General features: G+C 39.4%; 1 non-coding gene across 1 annotated transcript; it reads left to right on the forward strand.

The window, feature by feature from the left end:
* The first annotated feature begins 13,205 nt into the window (after positions 1-13,205).
* LOC145607375 (small nucleolar RNA R71) lies at positions 13,206-13,313 on the forward strand. Its single transcript, XR_014105551.1, has one exon. It is a non-coding gene; the product is annotated as a small nucleolar RNA R71 (small nucleolar RNA).
* The last annotated feature ends 10,414 nt before the right edge of the window (positions 13,314-23,727 follow it).

Raw genomic sequence — 23,727 nt, forward strand, 5'->3', positions numbered from 1 at the left:
TGGCCAAAAGTAGTGCCACCTGGCTCTGACGGCTAAGGATCTGCCGCCTATGTGGGAGGCGCAGTACCTCGCATGCTACTCTTCGAGAACTTCATTCCCCTTTTCTGTGGTAACACACTTCAGAAGAGGCTTCAGAAACCCCGCCTTGAAGAGTTCTCCATTTCTCATCTCGAAGTTTGCCGCTCTCTTTTTCATGACGACTGCCTCCTGTGGCGAATCAGGGAGCATGTTGTTTGTCAGGTAAGTCCGGATGCCATCCATCCATGTAGAGGTTCGGTCCAGAATTCCAATGGGCTCTTCATATATGCTTCTTTTTTCCAGAACCTCCCAAATGACTGGCCGAGGCGTATTACAATAGCATGAGGATGCTAATTTGGACAAGGCATCCGCCTGGTTGTTACCGGACCTGGGCACTTGGCTCAGAGTGAACACTTCAAATGTCCCAGCCTCTTCTTTGACCACCTAAAGATATTTGATCATTGCCGTATGGGTAGTCTCATATGTACCTTCGTACTGGCTAACAACCAATTGAGAATCAGAATAGGCATCAACTTTGGTTGCCCCTGCTGCCTTGCACATCCGGCTAGAAGGGCTTCGTACACCGCCTCATTGTTTGAGGCCTGAAATTTGAACCGTAGTGCATACTCATATTTATCTCCTTCCGGAGATTCATAGATTATGCCTGCACCACAACCATTCTTAGTTGAGCTCCTGTCTACATACACTTTCCAAACCCGATCAAGATTATCAACAATGACGTCGGAAAACACCTAACCTTTCACTGCCTTTCTTGTTTCGAAAGTGATTTCAAACTTTACATTTCAATAGCCCATTTAAGCATTTTGCTGGATGACTCGAATGTAGACATTGGCCGCTTGAGTGGCTAGTCGGTGTATATCACCACCGGATATGCTAGAAAATAAGGCTTAAAATTTTTGAATACCATATACAAAGCAAGGCAAAAATTTTCAACCATGGGGTATCGGAGTTCAGCATTTTTGAGTGCATGGATAATGATATGGACTGGAAGGTGGATGCTGTCTCTTTTAGCAAGGAGAACAACATTTAGGGCACGATCCGAGACGGCTAAGTACATGTACAACGTCTCTCTAGGCAGAGGACTAACGAGCCTCGACAAGGAGTGCAAGTCCTCTTCTAGATTTTAAAACGCCTCCTCAGCATCATCCCCCCATTCAAATCTGGCCTTCTTCCTCATTCCTTGGAAGAAGTAAAGGCATTTGTCTCCTGACCGGCTGAGGAATCTCCCCAATGTCGCTAGACAACCGGTTAATCTTGGGGTTAGCCTCTATCCCCCTTTGATCAATTAGGAATTTGAGAAACTTCCCAGACTCAACACCAAAGACGCATTTCTTAGGATTCAACATGACCTTATGCCGCCTGAGGGTGGTGAATGTTTCTCGGAGATGAGCAAGATAATCCGTCTATAGCTTGGATTTGACTATCATGTCATCAACGTACGCCTCAACATTCCTCCCGATTTGATTAATGAAGACCGTATTAATCATCCGTTGGAAGGTGGCAGACGCATTTTTCAAGCCAAACGACATCACAATATAACAAAACAACCCCTGATTAGTGACGAAGGTCGTCTTCTCTTGATCTTACTTCCACAGGGGAATCTGATGGAAGTCGGAATAGGCATCCATAAATCTCATCAAGGCGTGGCCGGTTGTAGAGTCGACCAGACTATCGATGTTTGGAAACAGATAACTGTCCTTGGGACACGCCTTGTTACGGTCTGTGTAATCAACACACATACGTCAGGTTCCATTCGGCTTCTTTATAAGCACAACATTGGCCACCCAGTCGGGGAAATTAAATGGCCGGATGAACCCAGAGTCCAGCGCTTTTTTTACTTTGGCAGCTGCCGCCTTACTTCTTTCCTCACCGTGAAATCTTTTCTTTTGCCGAATCGACTTCTTTTTAGGATCCACGACGAGTTTGTGGACAGCAAGATCCGGGATGACGACTGGCATCTCTTCCACTTCAAAGGAAAAAATGTCATTGAATTCTTTCAGAAGAAGGTGCAAGCCTACACCCATCTTAGCAAGAGCAACCGTCCCCACTTTAACAGTGCGCTCTGGATGGATTCATCCAAAGGGAGGTCCATGTGCTCTCCGACTGGTTGGGGACGGAGCTCGTCTGACCGTTCACCGGTCAGTGATTGCGATTTTTTCCCTTTCTTCACCTCCACCAGATAAGAAGCTTTTCTTTTCTTTCCGGCTGCTAGTGGGGCTGGGCTGGCATCCTTGACATTGTCAAGGTCTATTTGTTCCTGTGCTTGGCCATGGGACCACGATGTCTCTGACAGCTAAGAGATAGCACTCCCGGGCCGTCTTTTAATCCCTGTTTAGGGAACTAATAGAGCCATCATCCTTCTCATACTTGATGAGCATGAGAGCAGGAATGATTACAGCCTTGGCTTCGTTGAGGGTTGGACATCCTAGAATGATGTTGTAGGCTGTCATCTCCTCAACAACCAAGAATTTGAAGACCAAGTGTCGTCCTTCTCCTTTTTCTCCCAGCCGGATAGGTAAGTCAATCCTTTCGACTAGGTATACCATCCCACCTCAAAACCAACCAAGGGGTGAGCAACCGAACATTCTGCTGGGCTTGTATTTAAGCTTCTTCAGGCATCGGAGGCTGATGATGTCCGACGAGCTGCCGGTGTCAATAAGGAATCGGCCAACCAGCTGGTTGGCGACCTTATATTCAATGACAACCGGGTCGTCATGCAGACGGCTAACGCTGCCCTTGTCCTTCTCAGTGATCAGAACGTCTTGGAAGGAGGAGCTAGCAGACGCTTGCTCATCATCATCCTTGTCCATATTTTAAAGATGGCTCTTGGTGCCCCGGATGGTAGGATCACCACATGAGAAACCGACTTCTATGGTGTAGACCGGCTCCTTATTAGTGTCCGAACTACTAGCAGGCTAGGGAGTCTTGGACGACTGGCCCTTGTTCCTCTTATTAGTCCCTTTGGACTTAGAAATGTAGGACTTTAGCATCCCCTTATAAGCTAGACGGTCCAACGCCTGCAGAAGGCTGAAGCAGTCGTTGGTGTCATCACAAACTTCCTCATGGTACTGACAAAATTTGTTCTTGTTCCGTGACTGGACGGAACTTTTCATTGGATTCGGCTTCTCAATGGTCAGCCGGTCCTTTATCTCCATGAGGATGGAGTTAGAATCCTTGTTAAACTCGTACCTGGGGACGTACGGTTTAAACTCTCTCTTTTCCTTCTAGGACGGCTGGTCAGAATCACTAACCGCCCAGACTTCTTTTCTCTTCTTTTTTTTTTGCCGGCTGAGCATTCTGGCTTTCTTTTATTTTTGTCAGACTTCTTGGAGTCTGACTGGCTGCCATGCGTGCAGAGGTCGGTAGCTTGAATGTAGAATTCCTCCTCCCTCAGGGCCGCATGCAGCGTAAACGCCCCTTTTCTGACGAGGTCAAACTTAAAGTTTGACTCGTCTCTCAGACCCTTGAAGAAGTCTGTGAACACTACCTCCCCAGACAGCCCTTGGATCTGGATTCTGACCAAGTTGAACCGTTTAACATATGAGTGTAGCCCTTCTCTCTCGCCCTGCTTAACGGTGCTCAAATCAAGGATCGTTTTCTTAGCAGGGATGTTTGTTTGAAGTTGTCTGGAAAGCTCAAGGTGGAGGCCGACTCAGACAACTGCTGGTGTCTCCTCTGCTCAATGATTTGTTAAGCGTCAGAAACAGTTTTCTTGTGGCCCCCGGCTGCTCTTACCGGGTGTGCCTCTAAGGACCCTTAGGCATAAGGATCTTGGTCCAATCAAGTCTTACAATTGTCTTTTCCTTCTCCTTGGGATGAGGAGTAGGCTGCCTATCCTTGATCTGCTTCTTCCTCCCATATGGAGGTGTTTTCTTAGCCAGCTGACCCTTGTTGGGGCCAGCCTTGTTTTTGTTGATCATCTCCTTGATTTCACCCTTAAAGGAGTTCATGAAAGTTATGAGCTCGTCCCGGGTGACCGGAGCTGATCCTCTCGCCTTCTGGGTTTCCCCTTCTGGCCTCCTAGTGGGTCTGACTCGACCCGTCTAGTCTGCTTCACGTTCCAGCTAAACTCTGGAACGAGTGTATTTGCAGATGAATGAGCCATCTTTGGCCACATACGTCCCCACATCATCATCGTCATCATCGTCTTCATGGTCAGTGAAGACCTCCGCTTGACATACTGGTGGAGGAACGCTTGAACTACCAGGTTGATTAACCGGTTGAGAAATGCTTGTATTACCCAGTCGGGTAATAGGTTGAGGATTGTTTGGATTAAGAGCTGGTAAAGACTCTTGAACCATCTTTGAGGTACTCTCCCCACAAACAGCACCAAATGTTTTGGGTGTTTTTGTCCCTCGGGAGAGTTACGTCACAAAGGCTGGCCCAGCGTGAGCTGTACCTACAAAACAACGGAGACTCCGGGTGGTTGGAGCTCCGCCTCCGACGATCAAGTTAGTAACTTGAATAGGAGTAAAAAGGGTGCGGAAATTTAGTTGGGTATCGGCTTGGATTCCAAGCTCGAGATGTCTCTTTCAAAGAGTAAATGTGTAATAAATGGTAAAACGTGCCTCCATAGGAGGAAGTCTCCCCATTTATAGGGCTTTGGAAATCGTGCCCCTAATTAGGTCATCAAACCCTAATCATTGGTGGGCTGCGCCGCATTGCGGCTTTTTCAGGATTTGGGCCATGAAAGCCGCCTTTTTTCCCATTTCTTTGGGATGACACGTGTCAAACTCGGGTTGGTCCATTTTGACTAACCTTAAGGTGACACGTGTCACTTTTTGGTTGGACCACGTGTTAGGGTAAAATTACCCCAAAAACTAAACCAAATCATTCCCTATAAATAAGAGCTTAAACCGAGGCTTAAAGGGATAAAATAAAATAACCTAAAACTCTGTCGAAATACTTGTGAACTTGTGTAACCTAGCCCCTCTTGTCCTAAACAGTCTCCCCTTTTGATATTTTGTTACTACGGTGGTGGTTCCCTAACAATAAGGAGTCCATAAGTATTCTAAACGGAGATCAAGAAAAGAGAAGTGGTAAATTCCCGAGCAGTTAGTTAAATCACATTTATTTTCTTGTTTAAAAAAACCTTAATTAATTAATTAGTGTTGTTTGAATTGATCACCTTTAAAATAATTAATTAAACAGTTCCACATAGTATCTTGCATTAAATAAAGATTAGAATTTAATTAAATAATTATTCGTTGATCACTTAAGCCAAGGTGATTATTGTTTATTTTCTTGTCTTTTTCATGAACTTGATTGAATAAAGAATAACGACATTACGATGTAATTCCTACATGATTAATGCTTGTAAATAAAATCGACTAACAAAGTTTTAGGTATTGCGTTGCTTATTTTGTTTGGTAATGAAACTGTAAAAAAAGGAAGAGCTAGTAGAGGCCGCACTAGGGCTAAGATAACGATTCCCCTCTAAAAGGAAATTTATTTAGTACCCTCACTCCCGAACACATTTCTGAATTGTAGATCAATTTGGGCATGGGTAAACTTATGATTCATTCTAATTATTCCATAAACTCCACATGGAAGAAAGGCATGAACGAGGTTTATGAGTTTTTCCTAAAACGCATTGGTGAATTCCCTACTTTTTTCTTACAAAAAAGCGTAATGATAGAATCAATTCTAATTCAAGGTCTCCCAAACAGTCACGAATTCAAATCCTACTACACCCTAACAAGTGTAAAGTCCTAGGCTTTTAAAGGGCCATGGGCATTCAAGGAGAGGACCCCTTACGATGGGAACCCCCTCCTTACAAAATACTTATCTGTTTTTCATGAAATTTGTTGCAAAACACTCCTTAAACATAGAAAAACAAAATAGAACAAACAATTCAAGAATAATAAACCGAATTAAAAATCCCTAAATTCGAAACGTGGGGTTTTGCGGTTCGAAAATCGTCCGAATTAAGCCAAAAATAAATACAATTTAGCAAAAAAACTTAAATTGGATTATGACAAATATGAATAGAGGACGAGATCTACTTCCTTTAGCTTTGAAAAAAACAAAAAATGAGCTTTTTAGAGAGAGAAAGGGGCATAAATGGCAAAGGAAGGAGAGAGAGAGCGAAAATGAAAATCGCACTTTGCGATTTCTTTTTTACTTATTTAAATGTCGTGCAAAATTGAGTCTATTGCGCATGACAGACTAGTGCAACTCAGAATGGATGCGCACGCCTCGCCAGCGCGACCTACTAAGTTGTGCGCGGATACTGGTCACTTAAAAGACCGGTATTCAAATCTCAATCCGTTTGATTAATTGTTAACAACTTTTTCTCGTTGTTAGAGGTAATGGTGCGCAAATTATTGAAATCCTTGTAAATACTTTGCCTTTGGTAGTTTATTTTATTCTTGGGTAATTTTTTGCATCATATTGCATGCACACCGTGCTTAGTGCCTGACCAAGCATACATTTTTGACGTCTTTCGTGAGCCAGTCTTAAGACGTTTTATAGTGGTTGTTTACATAAAAGCTCCCATAGACTTTATAAATTGCCTGTTCTTTTCTTTCTTTTTGGCGTCCCCAGCAAAAATGATGGCGTTCATGCGGTGTAAAAATGTATGGCGTAGGTGTTGCGTAAAAGTTCACCTCTTCCCAGGTCTACGTGACCTACCTCTCGTACCTAAAAGGTAGAATTTTGGGGACAAGGCACATTCTTAATTTGAGGCAAATACGGTAGTTATTGAGCTTACTGGCTTACCGGACAGTTAAGGTATCGTCCACCTAGTGTATAAAGAAAGAAAATACGGTAGTTAGTGTAGACACCCAAATGTGTCTCCCAAAAACCAAACCCAGTGATGAATACCTTTCTTGTGATTTGATTATCTAAAGACGTGAAAGTGTGAAAATTCTAGTGATGAGGATGTTTTTATTAAAATATCTTCTTTTTTCTGTTTCTGAAAATATTTTTTTTCTTACCCTATTTATAAAAAACGTGCATTCCAGTTTATTTTGGTGCATGATATTGGTCCAATAATAGTTTAATCGGATAGGGATCGAAAAGAGCTTTCCAACGATATATTATAAGCTCAATTCCGATGAATAATGAGGAAGTTATGGCCAAAATACTAAACTGGGCCTGGTTTGTTTCTTACATACGGCTCAATGATCTAGAGGAGGGTTTATTATTAATTATCATTCCTAAATTTATTAGGATTGGTTATAGTCTTCTAGAATACTCTCTTTAATCCTAATGGAGTAAAAATTGATAATTATGTTTCAAAGAGTTTGAAATTGAATAAAACTACTCCTTTTGAGAATCCTTTTTTCGTACAAAATGGAATTTATTCAGATATTGTATTCGTGTCTCATAATCTTTACCCAAATCTTATATTGTTGGATAGATCTTTAAATTATCTTTCCAATGATATATTATAATATAAATTCCGAGCTATACGAAAAAGATATGAATGGAATATGAAACTCTATAAAAAACTGACACCCTTTCACTATTCTAATTGGGTTGGAAAGTAGACTTCAATAGCTTTCCAACGACATATTAAATGACTTATTTGGACTTTTGGATCAAAAGATACGATAAAAACAAAATCTGCATAAACTGTCCAACATCGCCAAACGACAGGTTTGTCTCCTAGCGACAAAGAAGCCAATTAGAAAAAAGTCCTGTCGGCAAAGCCAAACTGGAGACAAAGCCTGTCACTTAGAAAAAAATTCCTGTCACTTGGAAAAAAAGCCAGTCGCCTAGCGATAAAATCGTCGCCTGGCGACAAGTCCTGTCGTTGGCGACAAAGGCGTGTTTTATTCCTTTTCTAACTCTGATTCATTTCTATCGATTCTGGACTATTATATTATAAATAGGGTCCCTGGACCTCCGTTTTCAATCATCAACTCTTAACCAGATTCTCTAATTCTTCTCTCTACTAAAGCTTATTCTCTTTCTCTCTCCCTCTTTCTAGCCTAGCCTTTTACAAACACATTTCCTCATACACTAGCACTAGACACACCTAGCCAAGTTCGAAGTTGCCTTCGCCCTAGACGAGAAAGAAAGAGGTACGAGACATCCAAGTAAGTACTTTAATTGTTTAATTGATATAATGATATAGAAATCATGTTTAGGTTGTTATTTTGATTCCTAGTATCATGTTAGGACCCTTTTCTTAGTATCATGTTTAGGGTAAAGAATAAGTTTCTAATATCAATTATGATTTCTATGATGCTTCCTATTTTCTTTCTTAATAGCATGTAATTAGTATCATGTTAGGGTTAAAGCTTTTATTCTTATTGTTTAGTGACATGCTAGGGTTTGTTATTAATCTTGTTAGTATCATTGCTAGTATCATGCCTAGGATCTCATTTCCATATGGAGAACACATTATTGTCATATTCATAAAAAAGGTTCTCATTGGAAAGACCACCGTAATGAGTCTAAAACATAGGATTTTTACACGTAGGAAATTTAAGAAATATCTTTCACAACTAGAATCGAAATAATACTGCGAAAACAGGAAAATTCTAAGAACACAGATAGCTACTGAGGCATGTAGGAACTATCGTCTAGAAAACAGCGATCGTCGCCTGAAAAATGGCCTTGTCGCCTGGCAACAATTTTGTCGTCTGTTGACAGAGCCATATTGTGGCGACGGACTTTGTTGTCTGATGCCGTGTTCTTCCAATATCAATTTTGACAAGTTTTTAGCACTGTTAGCTCGATTCTACTTCCAGATTGTGTTTTTTCTCTCTTTTTTGAAACCCATATGTGTTCTACATATGGACTTAACCCTCTGGGAATTTATGCTCCATCTACCCGATTGAACGCTCTGAGCAAGAAAGGGTACATCCGAGAATGTTGAATTCACCAAACCATGGAAGCGAGTTTAGCTCGCGGAGTCCTATCCACACGTGCCAACCCTTCCAAAGGTAAGGCTTCTGTGCGGTGCATCCAAAATCATAAACATGGACACTCTTTGACTAACCCATATCCTGAACTTTAGAGAACTAGAGCCATGGTTTGGTTACAAACTCATTGCATCATGTTGTGACTACTTGACTACTAGAGCCATGTGAAGTCGTCACCCTAGCAATATATTTCATGTGAAGTGATAAAGTATTTATCCTGTATGTGCATGTCAAGCATATATGTGTGTTTTTTTTTTTTTTTGTTCAATCTTATTTTGACTTTTTGCTTGATCTTTATTTCTCTTTTTTTGCTCGTATAAACTATACTTGTTAATTTTAATGTAAATTGAAGTGTTTAGAACAACAATTATGCATTAAAATTATGAAATTTTGATCTTTGATAATAGCATGAATTTGTTCTTGCGACTCATTTTTTTTCATGCGTAAGTTGCAAAATTGGCTTTATCAATGATAAAAAAAACCAATGGTTATTATTATTCACTTATAAAATTGTGATTTCAAGATTTGCACAATACTAGTTAGTTTAGGAAATTCTTGAAGAGATCATCGAACTGGTGTAGCTTGATTATATTTCGGATTCGTAAGCCCCCGTTTTACATTTTCAAATGTTGTAGCCCCCAGTGTTTGGTGACTTCATTTATTTGCTTGTTGTCAATAATTAAACCTTTTCATGTTGCTTGAAATCGGTCTAAAAATCCTGTTTTTCTTATTATTATGACAACAACTAGGATCTTAGAAACGATTAAACTAGTGTGGTTAAATAATTTTTTACCATTCATAGTTTTAACAAAGGAAATTTTCTAAGTCTAGTAATATTGGTCATTCATTAGAACAAGTGAGAGAAAAAAAAATGAAATGTTGTTCAAATTTTTCGTCTATTCTTGCTACTTTTGAATTTTTCTTTTTTTGAGTTCAAATTTTTTCATTATCTTGAAGCTCCTGAAAGTAGATGTTATCCTCCTTGAGAAATTCCAACGTGTGTGCATCAATGGAGAATAATTTTAAATGAAGACTCCTTAACATAGAATTTAGGGGTCTTTTGTTTACATTCTAACTCATGAAATTGTTTGTCTTATGCTAATAAAGTGTCTTGATACAATTTTCATGATGAATGATTGAGTACTAAAATTTCATATGAGCAAGTATGTATCATGATTTTTTTTCTTTGCTCTATACTAGTCACACTCTCTAACCTTTAGAGTAACTTGAAGTATCGAAACAATAATTATGCACTAAGATTAGTTTTTGAAGTTGAACTTGAAAATGGCTCGAATATGTAACCTTTTTAATGGCCAAGTTTAATTGAAAAATTAGTTTTAAACGGAACAAAATGATTATTAAATCATTGTGATGCATTTGAAAATTGTAATGCTTGAGATCTACGTAAACCATTTGTAGCTTAGTTGATTCCCAAAAGTAGCTCGAATGGCGTGAATATCTCATTTTATTTTATTTTTTTTTAGATATTGGAGCCCCCATGTGTTGTGTTATGCGCATTCTTGCTATTTCACAAGTCTTGGAGCCCCCAATTCGGGGTAGTTCTAATGACTTGCTATTGTTTAGGCCATTCATAGGATACTGAGATTGACCTATGTATATGTCCTATTTTTGTTTTGAGATATTTAGGACAATGACATGCCTTTCTCATTTTAGTGAAAGTCATGTTCAAGAAAGCAAGTTATTTCTTTGCTTTATTATAAACCAAAACAATTGTGTTTAAGGCATAGTAATGTTACCTAATGTCTAAACGGCTGTAAATATCATTGCGGTGATTTTATTCTCAAAGTTAATTTAGTAATGTTACCTAATGTTACCTAATGTCTTGTAGGTGGTTGGTTTACCATCCCTTAGCCAATATTCGCAGGAGAACTAAGTGAGAACAAGTTCGAGTCAAGAAGAAGTCCAATCTTAATTCATTCCTTTTGGAAATATTTATGTATATACATGTATTATCCAAACGGTTATAGAAAATCTAAAAATTTGAGAAAACAAAAATTCAGAAAAGAAATTTTGAATACTATTTTCATTAGAAACATGTTATTTCGAACAAGAATTCAAAATTTTTAAAATGGGTCCAATAATTATATTATTTTCAAAATTGGACCCAAAATGAAAAAAAAAAGTCTACCTTGTAATTGAGTGTGACATTTTTGTCTAAGATTGATGAAGATAAGTTGTAATTTGCAACTTATTTCAACAAAGCTATGAAAATTTGACAATGAAGTTCTTTGTCATCATTGTCATATTTTCCTAATTGAAAGTGAAGTTCTCTCAATTAAATAAGCACCGTAGTTTGACAATGAAGATAAGTTCCTAGGTTTGGTGAAATTTAAGAATAATTTATAAAATCATTCGAATCACTTTCCAAAATAAGGTCTCAATTTAAAATGAAAGTTAAGGTGAGACCGAAGAATCAACCATGCATACATTATCAATGGAGCGAGTGGAATGGGACAAAGACTCATGTATCGGTTTTAGCTCAATACTTTCCTTATTGTCACCAACTTTTAATGTAATACGGCCTCCCTTAACATCTATCAAAGCTCCCGAAGTAGCTAAGAAAGGTCTCCCTAAAATGATGGGTATGTGGTCATCCTCCTCCGCAATCTATAGCACAATCAAGTCAACGGGGATAGTGAACTCTCCTATCTTGAGGGGGACATCCTCAACTCTACCCTTAGGAAACTTAATTGAACGATTGGCCAATTGAAGGGTCATTTTAGTTGGAAAGAGCTCACCTAACTTAAGTTTCTTGAAGATGGAATAAGGCATTATACTAACACTAGCACCTAGATCACAAGGGCATTTTGGAACAATTTTCCTTTAATATTTCAAGGGATGGAGGTCTTTCAAACTTTGGGGTAGGTCATTATGGATAAGGGCACTACAACATTCCCCCAAACTCACCGGTTCCACCATACTGTAATCTCTCTTGCCGCTCAAAATTTCCTTAAGAAACTTAAAATAATTTGGCATTTGGTCCAAAACTTCGATAGGAATAGAAATATGAATTTTCATAAGCATCTCGATGAATTTCCCAAATTGTTCATCCAATTTGTGCCTATTTAACTTTTGGGAGTAAGGAAGTGTGGGTTTGTAAACCTCATCTTGCTTCCTCTCTTTCTTCTTAGTCTCCTCATTAGAACTCTCACTCATCTTGTTAGACTCTTCATGCTTATTCTCGTCGCTCGAATCACTCTCCTTTCTACCCTCCTTACTCTTCCTAGAAACACTTTCTTCAAGAACCTTACTACTCCTAGTGATGATAGAATAAACTGGTTCCTTATGATCAATTCCTTGTGAGGGTAAAGAAGAAGGGGTAGCATACTCTATCAAAATATTGCCCAATCAAGAAATTTGGGTCTTTAACATCTTTCCATGAGTTAACATGTCACTTAACCTTTTGTCACTAGATGATATGTAATCGTTCAACTTCTTGGCTTGATCTACCATGACAGTACATTCTTCAACCTACTAATAGAATGAAATAGTTTATCATAGGAATTATCACCTTCCCCTTGGGTCTTTGGAGTAAATTTGGGTAGGGGACCTGTTTGAGCATTGTTTTGAAAACTTCCCCTACTTTGGTTACTCCAATTACCCCTACCTTTATTTTGGCCAAAATTTTTATTATGGTTACCATAACCTTGGTTATAATCCCCGAATCTTTGGCCATGACTTTGACCACTATAATTATGGTTGTTATATTTACCACGAAAACCTTTGTTTCCTTAGCTCTTATAACAACTCCCTTTATCATATTTATCAAAATTTCCTTGGTGATGATAGTTCCTATTCCCATCATAGTCATCACATCCATCACAAAAAGAATTTGGGAAAATAGAAGCATCATGATCACTAAATCAACATAAATTACAAACCAAACATTCTCTAATCATGCAACAAGAAGCAAAAAGAGGGTTAGAGTAAGAAGCTGTACCGCTCCACTCAATTTGGGAGGGAATAATTTGTGCTTGTGAAGAATCATTCTAAAGCTTAGTTTTGATAGAAACCACCTCTTTCCCTAAATCCGAAATTAGCGTGGACAAATTGTTGATGGCGTTGAGTTGATCAACCGAGCCACTTTTGCTTGTTGCCTCTTTCTCACCCTATTGCCAATTCATGTAGTGTCTCACTACATCATATATCACATCCACAACTTCTTCCATCGTCTTATTCAAAATTGGGCCTCGAGCTTTGGCACCAAGACTTGACCTCCCTTGAAGACTCAATCCATCTTAAAAGATTTGAATGATGTGGTAAGTCGGAATTCCATGGTGAGGACACTCTCTTTGATATTTCTTGTACCTCTCCTATGCTTCATAGAGGCTTTCACTAGTCCTTTTCTTGAAACTTTGGATTAAAGCTTTTGCCTCCGTAGTTTTCTTTTGAGGAAAGAAACGCGAAATAAATTCCTTGGTGACTTCATCCCAAGTTCTCAAGGAATTAGGCTTCACTTCCTTGTCTATCCACTCTTGAGCTATTCTATTTAGAGAAAAGGGAAATTTCATTAGCCTTATGAATTCTTGTGTGACCTCGCTCACCTTAATCGTGTTGAATAATTTCGCGAATTCCTTAAGATGGTTGAGGGGACTTTCATTTGTTACACCACTATATTGTCGCCTTTCAATCAAATTTATCATTGCCGACTTGATTTTAAAATCACTATCTGGGATTAATAACGGAGCAATCCCGCTCTCATACTTGTATGCACCCGGAGTGCCTAACTCCTTCAATGTAATCCTTGGGACTTCTCCCATGTTCACTTGCACACACAACCATAAAGGAAAATATTAGTACCACGGCTACCAATGTAGCCTAAAGAGAAAAATATTTTTTGTTGTTTTTTTTTTTTTTGTTTTTTTTTGTTTTTTTTTTTTTTTTTTGTAAATTAAATAGACTCAACAACAATATCAGACAACTACGCCATTCCCCGGCAACGGCGCCATTTTGACAGATGATATTTCTAGGTCGTTGAAACTAAAATCTCTCTGATCAACTAAGCAAACAAGATAAAATCGACGATGCAAACAAGATAAAATCAATATATCAAGAACTAGGGAATAGGATCAACATATACTTGCAATGAATACAAACTAATTGGGATTGGGATTGATTAAGTCAATTATTGCGAGGGAAAATCGACGATGCAATCAAAAGAGTATGATAAGCTATTCTCCTAGAGGTCTAACTAGCGCCAACTATGAGAGACTCTATCTAGGAACTTCACAAACCAACTCAATCGACAAATGCAATCCACAAATCAATTGTTCGTATCAAAGTGAACTCACAATGCAATCTAGTTCAGCAATAAAAGTTAGCTACTCTTCAATTAATCACACACATTCACATAATCAATCAACCAATTTAATCACAATATTAACTCAATCAATTTACCCCAATTAGTATTGAACCATTACTCATACATGCTTCACCTTCACCCTAGCAAGTAAACTACTCACAATCCATGGAAGAAATCAAGATCAAAACTAATCTAATCAACAAATTCATCATCATCATATTAATCAAACTAAATTCAATCACTAATCAATTAAACTTGAACAATTAATAAAACAATTGAAATAAAAATCTAAAGGTTGCATTAAAGTAAAAGATATCCTTACAACTTGCTTCAAATCAAACGAAAATGTGCTTAGAATAATCAATCATCAACCATGAATTTCTCTCTCTAAAAACTAGAGTTTCTCTCTCTAAAATTTGATCTAAAAACTATCTCTAATTTTTTTCTAATCATTCTCTCTCTAAAAATAGAAGAAAAATCTATATCTAGTAAAACTAACTAAGAGAAATTAGTAAGATCGTCTAAAGAAGACCCGTACAGGCGCGACCATCTCCAAGGAATTGCGGGGCCACATATTAAAGGGTACGTAATAGGGGTCTCGGCCAGGCGCGCCCGCGCCACCAGGCTGCGCGACTGCGCAAATGTGGCGCTCGCCTGCGCCTAGGAACAGGGCAGCCCCCCTTCACTCTCATATATGCGTTTCTCGTGCGCTCCACTTGGTGTGCTTAATAAACACGGAACATGGAAGATTCCAAGAGGCCTCCACGGCGGGTTCAACACCAAGAATGGTGCCCCCACGGCTTGAATGCACGGGCTAGAGAAACTTGAAACTTGCACATCTTCATTCTTTAGCTTCAAATGGAGGGCACTAGGCATCCTAATCAATTCAAAACTTGGGAAGGGGTCTCGAGAATCTTTGGATAACGACCTTAACTTAAAAATGAATGAAACAATAAAATAAAAGGGAAAAAGACAAGAAAAACCAAGAAATGCATGAAAATGGAAAATCAACTAAGTAAAGTGCAAACTAAAGAAATAAAGAGCAAAACTATGGAAAAAGGAAAGAAAAGAGCTATAAAAGTAATCTAAAATCATCCTATAAGAAAACAAATTAGTGTAATAAATGACACTCATCAAGGCTCCAATTGCTAACGCATTAAGCGGCAAGAAGACGGAAGAAACCCAGAAAAGAGCAGGATTGCGGACCTCTTAATGGCCTGTGAACGGGAGCTCGTCCCCTGCTTTCCGTCTTTGCTTGATTTCTTTTCCACAACTCTTATAAATACCTTTCTTTACCTGATATTTAGAAGAAGTTTTACACATAATTTTTATAATAATTTTAGCTTAGTTGAGAGTTTCTCTATCTAGTTTTAGGGTTTATATAATAGTAGATTTAGAGAGAGAAAGTGAGAGATTTCAATAGTTGTAGACACCCAAATGTGCTCCCCAAAACAAAACCCGCTGATGAATACCTTTTGCGTCATTTGATTATCGAACGAGGTGAAAGTGTGGAAATTTTAATGATGAGGATGTTTTTATTAAAATATTTCTCTTTCTGTTTTCTAAAAATATTTCTTTTCTTACTCCTATTTTATAAAAAAATAGCCAGTCCAATTTGGTTTGGTTCATAATAAAGGTCTCTAGACACCTAAAAATGTCTCCCCAAAACCAAACCCGATGATGAACAACCTTTCACCGCCACTATTGGTTGAGTTCAGTATTTAATCTCGAGAGTGCTTAAAAAATTGTATTTGATTAAATTCGTATTTTTGAATAGTCCATGGATTAGTCTTGATGTTTGTTAAAAGCATAGTTTTAATTTCAGCCCAAATTTATTATTTAATTTCAGCCCAAACCTTTTTTATTTTATTGTTTTATTATTTATTTTTGGACCAAATCTTTTATTTATTTAATTTACTTATTTTCTTATTTTAGGCCAAATAATAAATCAGAAAAAGGCCCGAAATTATCAATCGGCACTTAAAAAGTTGAACGAAATTAGGGTTAAAAATGTATTTAGACGGAAAAGCGGACTGAAAATTCCCGCGCCACGGCAGGAGTCCACCGTGTCACGGGAATCTTTCCCGTCTGACGGTGGGATTTCCCGTGACACGGGAAACCTGCTGTGACACGGGAATTTCCGTGTCCTTTCCGCGTAAACCCTTAATGCGTTTTCTTCCCCGTTTACTAAAAATTTTCCGCGTCACTCAAAGATTGCACCGTGTCACGGGAATGTTTCTCGTCTGACGGTGGGACTTCCCGTGTCACAGTACAGTTTGCCGTGTCGCGGGATACTTTTCTAGGGTTTTTATCATTTTAGGGTTCCGTGTGCTCCCTCAGCACATTTTCTCTATAAATACCCCCTCATTTTTGATGTACGGGGCATCAATTAATTCTCTAGTTTTTTTCTCTCTTCTATGCTTTAGCCTAAACACGAGCCTACCCTTCTTATTTCAAAATTCCTTCTTCAAGTACTCCAAGGAGTCCATACTTTACTCATGGTTCTGTCTTTAAGCCAAGGCGTGAAAGATAGAACTGTTTGAGGGTTTGGCCCCAAATCAACCCTACTTTGTTTAATTTAATTTAATTATTGTTTTATTATTATTTCCTTGAAGTTACTAACTCGTTTATTATTTTGTAGTTGTAAACAAACATAATCAAAGTAAGAATTATGTTCCTTTTATTTCTATTATTTTCCTAACGATTTTGTATTGTTGAAATTATTGTTAAATTGCTTCCAATATGAATGCTTATTTTATGATCACCATATTGCATGTTTAAAGGGAATATGTAATTGAAAATCACGCGTAATAAGATAATTTGGACAACCGGTTTAGATTCCTTTTTAATCTTGTTGTTAATTGAAGTGATCAAGATTTTTTAGAATTATGTGTTTCATTAATATTCAACCAATTTAGCATAATAATATTATGGAGCAAATTGAATATTTTGTTTGTATGCCTTTGAGATCGCAGGAATCACTTTTCACTAGAAGAATCGAGTAGAGGCCAATACGGGCGAATGTGACTCCATGACTCACTTTGTACCATCATCCCCGATCCTCCTTTCGTGGTTCCGAACCATATGGAGTTAGTAATCTCATGGATTATGAATGGGGTGTAACCTTCACGGGTCAATCGTTGTTGCCTTCGTTGTCCCTTATTCGTGGTTGCCTTTTATGATCCTTAAACGGTTTACAAGTGCGTAAAAAACTTGTTGGCGGCTCCCTAATTTATTTGTCCCTAATAGTTATCCCTAACCGTAATGTCAATTCCCCTTCCTATGAGTGCCAAGCATATTCACAACATGCTCTAATGTAGGCGCACTTCGAATGACGCCTACAATTTGGCGACTCCACTAGGGAGGATTCTTGGTTATTTATCGATTTGAGTGATTGATATTTAATTAAAATGAGTGGATGAGACTTGAAAGATTCTTGAAAAATATTCCTGTAATTACTTTGGCATTTTTGCATATGCATAGACGTTTTAACGTCGCATTTATGTCTGTCCCTTAGGAGAAATTGAATAACTTGATTGCTTACGAAGGAAAATTAGGCACCAGTCAGATTTTCTGACTGCCATGCCACGGCAGAATCTGCCGTGTCACGGTACAGTGCACCGTCTGACGGTGTGCAGTACCGTGGCACGGGAATTTTTTTCGTGTCACGGCAGTCCTAAAATCAGTCCGGTGGCTTATTTCTCTTCTCACAGTCAACTTCCTTCGATTTTTCTGAAAAAACGTGTGTGTTCTACATGCGTCTTAGCCCCAGAGGATTTAAGCTCTATCAACCCAAAAACGCTCATGGCAATAAGGGTTCAACCGAGTTATTAAATATACCCAAACCATGGAGTCGAGTTCGATTTCATCACGAACTCGTGGACCCGCCCGTTGGCATACACCCTCAAGGGAGGCTGCCTTGCTAACGCGTCCAAACTCTTAACCATGTTACCCTTTTGACACCCAAAGCTTGACCAATAGTTGAACATAGATCTTAACTCTAGGTTGCGAACTTTTTTTTTACATCATCGTGACTAAGTGCTACATGGTTATTTCGTGCTAACCTTCATGTGTTTACTCTTTTTTGTTTAACCCATGACCTAGGGTTTTTATTTCCACATAGTAATTAGTACGAACCTAAAATCTATTAAAATCATAAAACAGACCTGGAACTGCGCACCGTGTCACGGCATGTTCTGCCGCACCACGGTGAAAAGTGCCGTGACACAGGGCTTTTTATCGTCTGACGGTACACTGCACCGTGTCACGACAGTAAGCACCGTGACACGGTGCCCAGGAAATGTGTCCGTTAGTCTTTTTCAGTTTTTGTACATACGTATGTAGCTTATATGTCCAGTTTAGTGTCATGTCTAGCTGTACAGTCAAAACACGTGTCCATAACCTCACTTAATCACTCACATATCGTGTTCACACACTGTTTTTCTTTAGTCGTGCACCACTTTTTGACCGTATTTTAGGGTAGTCTTTTTTTTGTGTCGTTTTTTTTTCGGAGTAAGTCGGTTAGTATCCTCCCATTTTTTAAAAAAAAAATTAATAAACAAATAGAATTTCAAAATTATAGATTTTTAAAATTCAATTTTTTTTTTCCAGATGGGTTAAGGTTAAGTTTGGTCATTAAAGGTGTGTTTGTTTCGGTGTCACAACACTTGGTCAAGAAGCAGGGGTAGATTGTTACGGTTCGAGTCAATACCTCAACAACCTCTTATACCAAAGAGGCGTACAAGGAAACCACAATCATCTCCGCAAGATCCATCTCCAGTCTAATTTCAACCAATGGCTACTAAGGAAGACATCAAGAACATCAACAAGACAATTGAAATGTTGTCTAACATGATGCAAACACTCACCACTAGAGTCAACACGGTAGAGCAAGACAATAAAAACAATGTCACTACCGCTCCAATGGACAAGATTAAGGAACAGATGAGTAAGATTTCTGAAGAATTCATTTATGTGGAACAGCCTGTCACCTCTTTGTCCATAAGGGACAAGCTTCCTGAGAAGTTTTCCACTGCTGACATTTCCCAAATTCAAGCCTACTGATAATCCGCTTTTCCATTTAAAGGCTTTTTCTGCAACCATGGCCCTTAAGGGAGTAGATGTGACACTCTTCCTACAGTGTTCCCTCTTTCCTTGGAGCATGCCTATCAACAGTGGTTCTACTCTTTGGAATCCAAACATGTCGCGACCTGGTAGGATGTTGCTGAAAGCTTTATGAATCGCTACAAGTGTAAAATTCAGGCCAAGACTTCTGAACGTGAACTCTCCATTCTCAAACAGAAAGAGAATGAAGGCTTCACCACTTACTTAAGCAGGTGGAGGGAAACAGCCGCGCTCTTGGTGGATCCCCCCAAGAAAAAAGAGATGGTTCGTTTGTTCATTGCCAATCTGACTCATAAGTACAACCAACACTTGAAATTTCTGCCTCTGAGTAACTTTGAAGCTGTATACGATATTGGGATCAATATCGAGGATGAACTGATGAAGACTGCTGGTAGCAACAATAATAACAGCACTTGGAAAAACAAGAAGAACGACACTCCTTCTTCTTCGTCTTCCAAGCCTATTAACGCTACCAACAATATCAATATCAATGATGTGCTGGCCCTTAATGCTCCTCCTCAAAGATTCTAAAGGCAAAGGAGGGTTTACACGCCTTTGGGAATGACTTATGATGCTGCTTTTGACCGTTTGCATGGTCAAGGACTGATTATGCCAATTGGACCATTTCCAGAACCTCGACCAGAGAATAGGACCGGTAGCTATGACCCCAATGCTTATTGCAAGTTTCATCAAGTCAAGGGTCATAATACTGAGAAGTGTTGGAGGTTGAAGGATGCAATCCAAGACCTAATTAATGCTAATCAACTTCCTGTCCCTCTAGGGGGAAAGAAGCCTAACATTCAAACAGGTCCTCTTTTCGATGCTTTGGCTATCACGGGAGATGAAGTCTCCTTTGATCCGTCAATACTCATTTAACCTGTGAATGAACCTCTGTCGGAAGTTGTATTTGTCTCGAGTTCTGAAGAAGTGAATGGAATTTGGGATAGTGACGATGAAAACGTCTATCTCAAGGATATAGCCTGTTCATCTTTTTTTTTTTTTTTGGTAAGAAAGTATATTTCTAACAAAAAACTGTACAAATGTACAAATTTTACAAGCCTAAACTAGGCACCTCCAAAACAACACAAGACCTAACATAAAGGCCATCCCACCTCAAGCTTTAAACTCCTTAGTTGCCACCTTCTAGGAAGGGTTCAACTAAGAGAGAGTATATCCTGTTCATCTCTTGGCACAGGTGAAGATGTTTGGGGAGACCTTGAGGTCAAGGTTCTCACCAGAAGTGGACGGTTGCAACAACCTAGTCCACCTCCACCACAATCACATCCGATAGTTGATCCCATCGACCCTGTGAACAACGATGTGGTAAAAAAATTACAAAAGACCAAGGTGGAGATGAATGTATGGAAGCTTTTGGCCACCTCCCACGAGCATCGAAAGGCTATGATGAATGCTCTAGTGAAAATAGGAGTTGATGATAACATGACTCCTCCAGGACTGGTCAACTTTCTCACTACTGAATTGCCAAGTATTAGCAATCTAATTTCGTTTTCTGACAAGGATCTGCCCCCGGAAGGGGATCAACATAATAAGGCCTTACACCTCACTATGGTGTGTAGGCAGATGAATATTCCTATGAGCCTTGTTGATAATGGCTCTGCAATCAATGTTTGCCCACTCCGCACTGCAAAGAAGTTGGGCATAAAGAATGAAGAACTGACTCCCTCTACTCAAGGGATTCGAGCTTATGATAATACTCGCCGTCAAGCCGTGGGTACAATCATACTCAACATAGCTACTGGGGCCATTGAACATCGCACCAAATTTCAGGCGGTGGACATTAAGGCCTCTTTCAATCTGTTGTTAGGACGCCCTTAGCTTCATGAGCTAAAGGCGATTCCATCATCGTTGCACCAGAAGCTGAAAGCCATAGTCGGAGGGGTTCCAATTACCATTGACGCCTCTCCTATGCGCATTCAAGTTATCGACACTCCTATCGTCCATGTCGAACATGACGAAGAAGACGAAGATATTTGGGGGTTTTCACTCGATGATGTTCTCGTGATCGAAGAAGAGGAAAAGTGCCATCTCTACTTCGATCCCTATTCAACCACCAATATTAATGCCATTTTGAAGAAGCAAGGGTATTTCCTTGGAATAACCCTCGGACTCAAAAAGAAAATGGCTGAACTTTGGGGCCATCCTGGTGCACTCAAGAAGGATACTTTTGGCTTAGGATTCCAGCCGACAAAAAAAGATGTGAGACAAGCCCTCTTGAAGATGAAGGCTTGCAATAACGCTCGAATAACGAAGACGGAAATGGCCATGGATCCATATCCATTCACCCTCAATGGCCATTACATCAAAGAAGGGGAAGACTTCCCATGCTATGAATTCCCTAAACCATTCGTCCACGATGGGAAGCGTGAACCAGGATTCGAGATGTTCCTCGATTGTGACTTTGTTGATGAAGACGAAGAGCTCTTCACAGCTGAGAAACCAGCTAGCCCAAGCTCTGATGATCTAGGCATCAACCTTCTTTTTGGAATGGAGAAGAATGAATCTAAGCCCGTCTGCAATGATAATTCCGAGCTCGTTCAAGCTGTTATAGCAAACAAGGATTTTGACCCCTCCGAGTTAATCGTCCAAGCTGATAATATTTTAAAGGGATGGCGCAAGACATTGAGGATCACTACGCCAAGTGGAGAGAAGTTGTAAATAACCTCTGGCGAAGGTCCTATGTTTGATGAATCTGAGTCGTCTGGGTCCGAGTCCGAGTCCGAGTCTGAGTCTAAGTCTGTAGACGAGTCTTTAGAGTCTGAGGCCGACCCTCTTTCTGCTATAGAGACCAATCCTGAGTCTCTTGTTGAATCTTCTCTTTCCGGTGAGGTCGCAGCTGACCTTGCCCCTCTTGATGTATTAGCCTATGAATTCAATAAAATGAGTACCTTTGCTTACGATGCGTGTCATTCCCCTAGCCCTGATCAATATTGCTTTGCTAATGATAAAAAAGACAAAGAAATAATAAAAGCAATGGGAGAACATGAAAATAAAACGGCAGTTATCGAAGATACGGAAACAGTTAACCTTTCCAATGATACGACTGTTAAAGAAGTAAAAATTGGATTAACACTAAGTCAAGATGAAGGCAAAGAGCTAATTAACTTGCTTAGTGAATTTGTTGATGTATTTGCTTGGTCATACCAAGATATGCAAGGAATTGACAGGGATATAGCTCAGCATACGATACCACTCATTCCAGGTATGAAGCCTATCAAACAAAAGCTGCGCCGTATGAAACCGGATGTAGCTCTCAAAATCAAAGAAGAAATAAGAAAGCAGTTGGCCGCAGGTTTCATCAAAGTATCCAAGTATCCAGAATGGATAGCAAATGTGGTTCCAGTTCCAAAGAAGGATGGAAGGGTCAGAATGTGCGTTGATTACAGGGACATTAATAAAGCAAGCCCGAAAGATGGGTTCCCTCTACCTCACATTGACATTCTGGTTGATAACACAGCAAACCATGCACTCCTATCATTCATGGACGGCTATGCCGGATATAATAAAGTATTGATGGCTGAAGATGATATGGAGAAAACCACATTCATCACACAATGGGGTACATATTGCTATACGGTAATGCCATTCGGGTTGAAAAACGCAGGTGCCACCTATCAAAGAGCAGCTACAGCATTGTTACATGATATGGTGCACAAAGAGGTGGAGGTCTATGTCGATGATATGATCGTTAAGTCTAAAGATCGCCCAGGTCATATCATTGCACTTCGCAAGTTCTTTGAAAGACTCCGCAAGTACAACATGAGATTAAATCCAGCAAAGTGTGCATTCGGAGTCACGTTAGGCAAATTACTTGGATATGTTATCAGTTCTAGAGGGATTGAAATAGATCCCACAAAAGTAAAAGCGATCATGGCCATGCCACCGCCCAAGAATGAGAAGGAGATTCGAGGTTTCATTGGAACGCTGCAGTATATAAGTAGGTTAATATCAAAACTCACAGCGATATGTGAACCTATATTCAAGAAACTTAAGAAAAATGTCCCAGTCACATAGGATGACGATTGCCAAAAAGCTTTCGACAAAATCAAAGAGTACCTGGCAAACCCACCCGTGCTAGCGCCAGCAATACCTGACTTTCCTCTTCGACTCTACCTTACGGTCATAAGAGAAACGATTGGGGCAATGCTAGCACAAGAGATTGAAAGCAAGGAGAATGCAATCTACTACTTGAGTAAGAAGCTTCAAGGATATGAGACACGGTACACACCACTTGAAAAGTTATGTCTCGCACTTGTGTGGGCCGCACAGAAACTAAGACATTACATGCTCACTCATACAGTGTATGTCGTGTCCAAGATCGATCCTCTCAAATACTTGTTCGAAAAA

The sequence above is a fragment of the Chenopodium album genome, chromosome 2, assembly GCF_948465745.1.
Source record: "Chenopodium album chromosome 2, dcCheAlbu1.1, whole genome shotgun sequence".
Lineage (NCBI taxonomy): Eukaryota > Viridiplantae > Streptophyta > Magnoliopsida > Caryophyllales > Amaranthaceae > Chenopodium > Chenopodium album.